The following is a 7622-nucleotide window of genomic DNA, read 5'->3' on the forward strand; positions in this document are numbered from 1 at the left end:
CAGGGAGCTCGCCGCTTCTGCTTCCACCGATAAAATCGATGCTTGTTAGCCCGCCGAAGCTTGGAACTCTGGTCTCGATGAGCAGCTGCTGAACCTTGCGTGTAGCTGAGAAGCCTGGAACACAAGAATTCACCACTGCTTGTGGATCCAGAAGGCTTTGTTCGTCGGCAGGCTTTTCCGTTCTTCCCAGAAGTTTGCAATGATTGCGACCCGTTTAGAAGCCTCGGGGAGTTCTTTTGAATCGAAGCAATTGTTTCCTTTTGTCTTTCCTTTGGCTTAACTCTCGCTGTCGTCTTGGGGCTGTTAATGACTCGGTGTATGCTCTGCATCGCGCGACATCGCACCCACTGGTGCCGCTTGCGTCTTACACGTGCCACGTTGCGAAGCAAAGCACTCCTAAATTTATTCACTATCCGCGTGGTTGTTCCTTTTCTGCCTTTCTGGCGGTGGTTCAGGGGTTTCATGCGATCTCTTACTTTAGGGAACATGTGCGGATGATCCAGAAACATAGTAGCTTTTTTCTCTGGTCCTTCAGATGACCTCCTGCTATCTGCTTCTTGCAATTTCTCGTGGTCGGATACTTCAGCTGCCGCATTCGCCATTCTTGGTGCCTAATAGCCAACGGTCGAGTCATCAACGGTGTTTTCTACTTGCTCTAGTTTCTCTATATTCAGAAGAATTTCAGTTTGCTCTGAGCAGTTATCGTCAGTTAGCTGGTATGAAGTATTTGCGGCACAGCGCCCAAGACAGCCATTACCATTGGCAATATATCTTGCAAATTGAATGGTGCATTGTAGTGGTATCTGTGATTCGGGGGGCCAAGATTGCACTTTTCATTCAATGTTTCCATATTTTCCTTATCTATATCTTCATCCTGTCGATGCTGTGTGAGGTCTGACCAAATTCGGGCTTTGACGGACGCTTTGCCAGCTTGTCGGTTATTTTTGGCATGCGCGATCTTCATTCCCAGTTGAACTTTCGCCGATATTAACCTGCCTTCAAAATAAAAGGCGTCAAACATCTCCGTTTTGAGCTTTTCAATGTTCACGACACGATATTTTATATTTCCTGGCTAATATTTTCCAGGCAATCGTTTTGAGCAGTCAAAGTCTTTAAAAGATTGGTCAACTTACGTATAGGTGGTTGCTCGATGAGGAGAAAGTCTTCAACCTTGCCGATAACAATTGTTAGTCGCTCCCGCACGATCCGCCGTCGTTCGATGAAGGCCTTCATTGTTCAGCCCAGAGTCACTTTGTTCATTGTTCAGCCCAATATGGCTGGGGTGACGCTCACGGGGCGGAAGGCGGCTTCATAGTAGCGGGAGTCACGCAGCCACGAAGGCAAAATTCACAAGTCGGCAAAGGCGATGCAGTATGAATGGGTCCGGCTCGCCTGTTCTTCTTTAGCTGGCCCAACCCTTCTCAACGGGTTCGCTAGAACGGTGGCTTCATTTCTGTTCCCCAGAGGTGAGAAGGCGGTCGAACGTAATAAAAGAATTCCGCTCGGAGAGGCTCACCTCCGGAGGTTCCTTGGCCCCGGGTCTCTCGCACCAAAAATATGGAGAAAGAGACGAGCCCCATGACCCGTTCCCATGACTCTTTAATGGAACATAACACTGATGATGATGAGCACGAGGGAGGTGAGGCGTTTTCTTTCTCAACAGCTGTTGCATACATCATAACTGCATCGATGGCGGGAGAGCTAGGCTTCAGCGTCGGAATGTCCAGATGCTGAGTGGCAAGGTTAAAGCGACTCTTGTTTCTCCGACTAGAGTTCAAGCCACCCGTAATCCGGTCGCGACTCTACCAATACCTCGCTAAGTTTTTACGATTTGAGCATGCTAAGGTGCTACTCTGGACTGACTCCACTATCGCTATATGCACTGGGTCAAGGGTTCCACGCAACAATGGGAACCATTATTGGCTAACTGTGCTACAGAACTGCAGACGCTGACCAACCTTGAAGATTGGGGGCATTGCCCTGGACCGGACAACCCTGCAGATCTCTTAACACGCGGCATTCTGACCTCAATGTTAGGGCATAGCGGACTAAGATGAAAGGGACCCGAGTGGCTGCTCAGTGATCAGTCGTGTAGGCCGATGCTGAATGATCAAACGCAAAAATAAGCGGGTTATTGCGAAGAGGAAATGAGAGTGACTGCAATGCCAGTGATGTCATTACGTGACCCGATCCGGTATCCCAAGCATCATAGTCCGTTAAACAAGGTAGCCTGAGTGACTGCCTGGGTCTTCCGTGTAGTGTGCAACTGCCGGAATGAAAATGAAAGAAGGAAGGGATTACTAACCGCTGAAGAAATATTCATGGCTGAAGGTACTGGTTGGCGACCAATCAAAAAGAAGCCTTCGACTACAACATCTCGAACCTACTCTATCAAATACCTCTTTTAAAAAAATCTCCTGCGTCCCCATTTAAGCCGTACATTGAAGGCGGAGTGCTGATGAGAGTAGGTGGTAGATTACAATTCAGCCTTAACATCAAATGATCGAAGCATCCCATCGTCCTCCTCCGTGATCACTTGTTCTCTTCCCTGCTCATACAGAGAGGACACCTGTGACTGCTGCACTCCGGCGTGTGGGACACCCTCGCTCAAATAAGTGAGTCATACGGGATCCTCAAGGAACATCACGTCGTTAAAAAGTTTTGAATCAATCCCTCAAGTGTCGGAAACAAAGTTTTCCCCCGGTGTCATAGCAAGTGGCCCCACTTCCAGCCGATCGATTAACACAAGGCAACTAGTGTGATATCGTTGGAGTAGACTTCGCTGGCCCTCTATTGTGCAGGGAGAGCGGTTGAACAAAGAAGTGCTCGCTCTCTTAACATGTTCCGTAACGCGTGCAGTGCACCTTGAGCTCATCAGTGACTATTCGGATACAGCCTTCGTGGTACGCCGAGGAATGAGTACTACGGTATACTCTGACAATGCACTCACATTCTAAAAATCTTCAAGGAACCTCAAGTTGATATTTAGCTCAACGGAGTCGGAAGAAACACTATCCTATTTTGCTAACCCCCGAATCAGGTGGAAATACATAGTTTAAATGGTCGCGTGTTGGGTACATTTGGGGAGCGTTTGCTGAGGTAAGTGCACTTGTCGCTCCGCAAAGAGCTGGTTCAGAGCTTAGACTTTGAAGAATAGACAGCAGTTCGCAACAAGGGGGAGGCCACGGACGAGACGAAGACTACAAACAGGTTGTGTTGCTCATGAATTACCAACTAGCCGGAACCTTCACGCTTTTGATTTGTAGGGTTTGGCTGCACTCATACAGCGACTGCAGTCCAACCACGCAGAACTGAGGAAGTTGAACACAGCTTGAGGGAGCAATACCGGAATAAGAGTTTGTTGGGGAGTTTGTTGCGGTGACGACATTCGAGGGCGCAGCGAAGAGAATGCTGGGCCAGCTATAGGCTATGGAGGAACCATACGTAGTGGACAACACCAGCAGGGGTTGACCGTAAAAACACCTCCTTTAATTTAACTTACCTGCAATGCGCGCAATCACCACGTAAGCTCGGGGAAGCTCCTGACGCTACAAATTCAACATTCAGCGATGAGTTGTGCCAGTTGCTGAGCTTCGGACATAGTTTAAGACATCTGTTCGCGACAACACGTGCCTATACACATGACAGAAACTTGAATATCTTCGATCGCTTCTGTGTGTGCCTCAAGCGCTGATCCCATCAATGCAGTACATGCGATGGAGGACTGTTACGGAGACGTCGTGGAAATTCTTTCTCGGCGCTTTGGGTACACAATTCTATTCGTACAAGAAAACTTGGCCCAGTTGAGATCGCTTAATTCCGTAGTGTCATACAATGATGTGGCAAGTTACGGGGTATCCTGGACAACGTCCAATGTCATGTGCGCAGTCCCGTAGCCCTGAATGTTTCTTCATGTCTATACTCAAGTACGATCGTTGCCATTTGCTATTGTTGTTGTATCCCACAAACCAATAGCCCATACCTTGCACAGTTCAAGTACTATAGGGCAAAAGTCACGCGTGGATAAAGCAACTTCATTGTCCACGTCTTTGATTGCGAGCTTGATGCACTTTAGGCGCACCTTCTATATTCAATTGGGGCGTAAAAAAGAAGCCCGGTCAGCATTAGATAGAAACAAGCTCAAAGAAAAGTAGACGATTCAATGAAAAGTTTACGCATGCCGGCTACTGCAGCTCATTCAATTCAGTGTCGGTTATGTAACACAGGCAACCACCCAAGCGAGGAAAGCACCAGCCATCAGGATAAATTAAAAATATTGCCACCCGAAAGACAAAGTTTCGTGCAAAGTTTCTCTTGCAGCATAAGAGGAATTCTGGATATTGTAGCCGCGATGTCAAATGCGGGAACTGCACCGGCAGACACGTGACATTGGTTTTCTCTCCTGCTGGCAGCTCAGTGGGCCATACAGATTACGGAAACTGAACACCAACAACTGGCGCTGCCACACTCGTCCAATTCTCGACACAGAATTACTGCTCCACACGTGCTGGCTATGGAATAACGGAAAAGAACAATGGGCGTACGTACATTCGTTGCATAGTGAATGGCGGTAGTCAGCGCTCCTTTATAGGCGAAGGTATCTCCTGTACCCTTCGTCTGCGGGAGCTTAAGAAGACAAGCTTGCGCCTTCACATGTTCAGGCAGGAAAAGTCACAGATGAATTGGCTTCCGTAGGACCGAGGGATGGAGAGCCTTGTGAAAACAAAAATGCACTGACGCTTACTATACTCCCTAATGCGAAATGTGGGCGCACCGGCAGCTGCAGTCTTCTCGGTCACGGCGCATACCTGCTTCGTCTCAGGAAGTGGACGCATGATCAGCTAACGCATGTCGGCGTGCGCTACTCTGCTGTTATCTCGCACCGCGTCGCCGCTGCAGGCAAGCGGGTTGATGCAAATCATGTTTGAACCTCCCGCGCAAATGTCACTAGCTATGAATTAGCCACGCCCGGGGGGCAGCGAGCGTGCGGTTGAAACCGTGTTTGAACCTTTCGCGCGTGTGTCGCGTGGTTCGAATTAGTGCTCACCGCAACAGCGTTCGGGTAAAGTGTCAGGGTTTCGCTCCCACGCATGAAACAAGAGTGATGGACAGGCAGTGAGAGAGATTACGCCTAGCCGCGCGTGCTGCCCACCACCTCACCCTTCACCAGACAATCCTCTGCATTTTCTTTCCACTGTCGCTGCTGCGTCCGGTCACTCAATTACGCGGCCGCCGCCTCCGTGAAACCCAGGTAACGGCTGCCAGAAAGCTGCACTCTAAAAGAGAATGCCACACATTGCAAGGGTTCGTATGCAATCAGTACAGCGATGCATTGTTTCCTACAGAAGCAGTTCAAGTTTCATTTGAAAGGGCATGGTCAAAGTAGAAACTGATAGTGTCTTTGTTACTTCTATTGGGGACTAACTTCTTCGGCTAAGCATGGCCGCTGTTCGTGGGATATGCATTCTGCTTGGCCTGGACCACCTCCGGAAGGTCGTGAAAGCAAACGTGCTTCGCCAGCTCATGAACAATGGTGTGGTCGCTCTAAACGCAGTCTTCGGTGGATGTTTCAGGGACCCCTCTCTGTACTCAGCTCATTGGATGGCGCACCGAATTTTTGCGTGTTTCGAGTTAGAAGCTCATACTACTCAGGGGGATTGCCCAGCAAAGGGACGCTCGCCGAGAGAAACTAGCGACCAGAGGAGTCGTCGTCTTCTTTGGTATGTGCATGTGCAACTTTCTGCTGCACTTCCCAGATAAATATGCTGCAACTTGCCCTGCTGGCAACAGTACTGGAAGGTATACAAGGCCATTCGTGTAATGTTTGCTTTGCATGTTGACCAAGCATCAGAGGAATATTTTTATTTGTTGTTTTTTTTGCACATTTGCCTTCTTGTTTACCCCTCAGAGTTAATAACCACAGGTTGGAATTCGCAGCAGCTGCAGTGGCAACAGTGAAAGACGATGTGTCAAGGAAATAGAGGTGCAACTATCATCAAGAAGGCCCCCACAACAAGCGAAGGATGGGTACACGACGGGCACCACGAAAGGTAATTTAACCGGAGAAAGAACATCGAAATACTGAGCCTCAACTTAAAAACAGTAACTTGCAGAAGTTCAGTTTGTTAAACCCACGAGGTGACATCGGCCGTCAACACCACTTAAAAAAGAAGCCCTTACACATCATCATAATTGTCATGATAGTGCACTAGAGAAATGCCGAAGTAGTATCACCGCCGAGACAGTATTCACGTCCGATTTCACTATAAGCACTCCAACAGGGTGACGTCCTGATTTAACCTTGTCGAATTTTACCTTTGCAAACGCCCTTTACCTAATTTAACGTTATCTAACCTATAGAACTGATAATAGAAAACCATTACAAACTAAATTCTAACCGAAATCAAGAATATCAATATCGAAATATGCACATCAAAACCGAACCAACAACCACCAACCACAGGACTAAAACCTGGACCACGAAGCTACGACGTAACCGGTATGCAGGACGTCGCGCACCCCTCCAACCCAGGCTAAAAACACGAATGCTGCGGGAGGGCATACTAACCTCGTCTGAAGCGCTGAGCTGGAGCGACTTTCTGAGGCCCTGTAGATCCTGCGAACAATAATAATTTTCGCAACTATCATCATCATGCGCAGGGACTCGTTTCTCAAAATGGCTTCCCAGAACGTCGACGACACCGCTAGCGCAGGAATGGCGACCGGCGACGGCGACCAACCAGGTCAGGACTACCGCTCCAATGTCCCGGCTGCTGCCAACAGGCTCAGGCAAGAGCTACTGGCGCTTATGACGTGCGGAGACGCTATGGTTTCCGCCTTCCCTGAAGACCAAGATATTTTCGACTGGGTTGCTACAATTCACGGACCTGCAGGAACCGCGTACGAGAACTTGGTTTACCGTCTGCGGATGAAATTCCCTCTTAACTACCCGTGCGCCGGCCCCGTGGTGCAGTTCGAGACGCCCTGCTTCCATCCGAACGTCGACGAAGTGGGCAACATCTGCCTCGACATTCTCAAGGACCAGTGGACGGCCCTTCTGGACGTGCGCACTGTGCTGCTTTCCATCCAGTCCCTCCTGGCCGAGCCCAATGTGGCCAGTCCGTTGAATGCCTACGCCGCCGAGATCTGGACGAACCAGGAACTGTACAAAAAAGCTGTGCTGGATAAGTATGAGATGGCTGCCAAGGCGACGGGCGAAAGTCCTGAGTGAGCGGCGGCCCTAACGATGTTAACGTGAGGAAAAAACTTTGACTTGCTTTCTCGATCACATTGGGAACTACTGCTCTTGCGGGTTCAGGCGCACTTCTGGCTTACTGTACTGAATGCAGTACTGAACCTGTTGTGTCAAGGAGTTAAGCTTGTTTGCGAGAAGTGTTCTCACATTTTACGATTCACACAAAAAGCACCGACAAATGTCCCACAATCCTTGCCATCCTATTGCTTGGAAATAAAATGAAGGGTTTCAGCTGCTCACCTAATTCCGCAACTTCTGCTGTCTGACGTTTATGCTGAGTTTGAGTTGGAAGACAACAGAAGTTGTAGATAGCAATCATAATATTGTGAAGGTAGATGACAAACAAGGTGATGTGACCCGCAATTTC

General features: G+C 48.9%; 1 pseudogene; it reads left to right on the forward strand.

Moving 5' to 3' along the window:
• The first annotated feature begins 6715 nt into the window (after positions 1 to 6715).
• LOC144167949 (ubiquitin-conjugating enzyme E2 C pseudogene) lies at positions 6716 to 7231 on the forward strand (annotated as a pseudogene).
• The last annotated feature ends 391 nt before the right edge of the window (positions 7232 to 7622 follow it).

The sequence above is a fragment of the Haemaphysalis longicornis genome, unplaced genomic scaffold (assembly GCF_048455015.1).
Source record: "Haemaphysalis longicornis isolate Haplotype H1 unplaced genomic scaffold, Haemaphysalis longicornis Haplotype H1 scaffold_2, whole genome shotgun sequence".
NCBI classification, from domain to species: Eukaryota; Metazoa; Arthropoda; class Arachnida; order Ixodida; family Ixodidae; genus Haemaphysalis; species Haemaphysalis longicornis.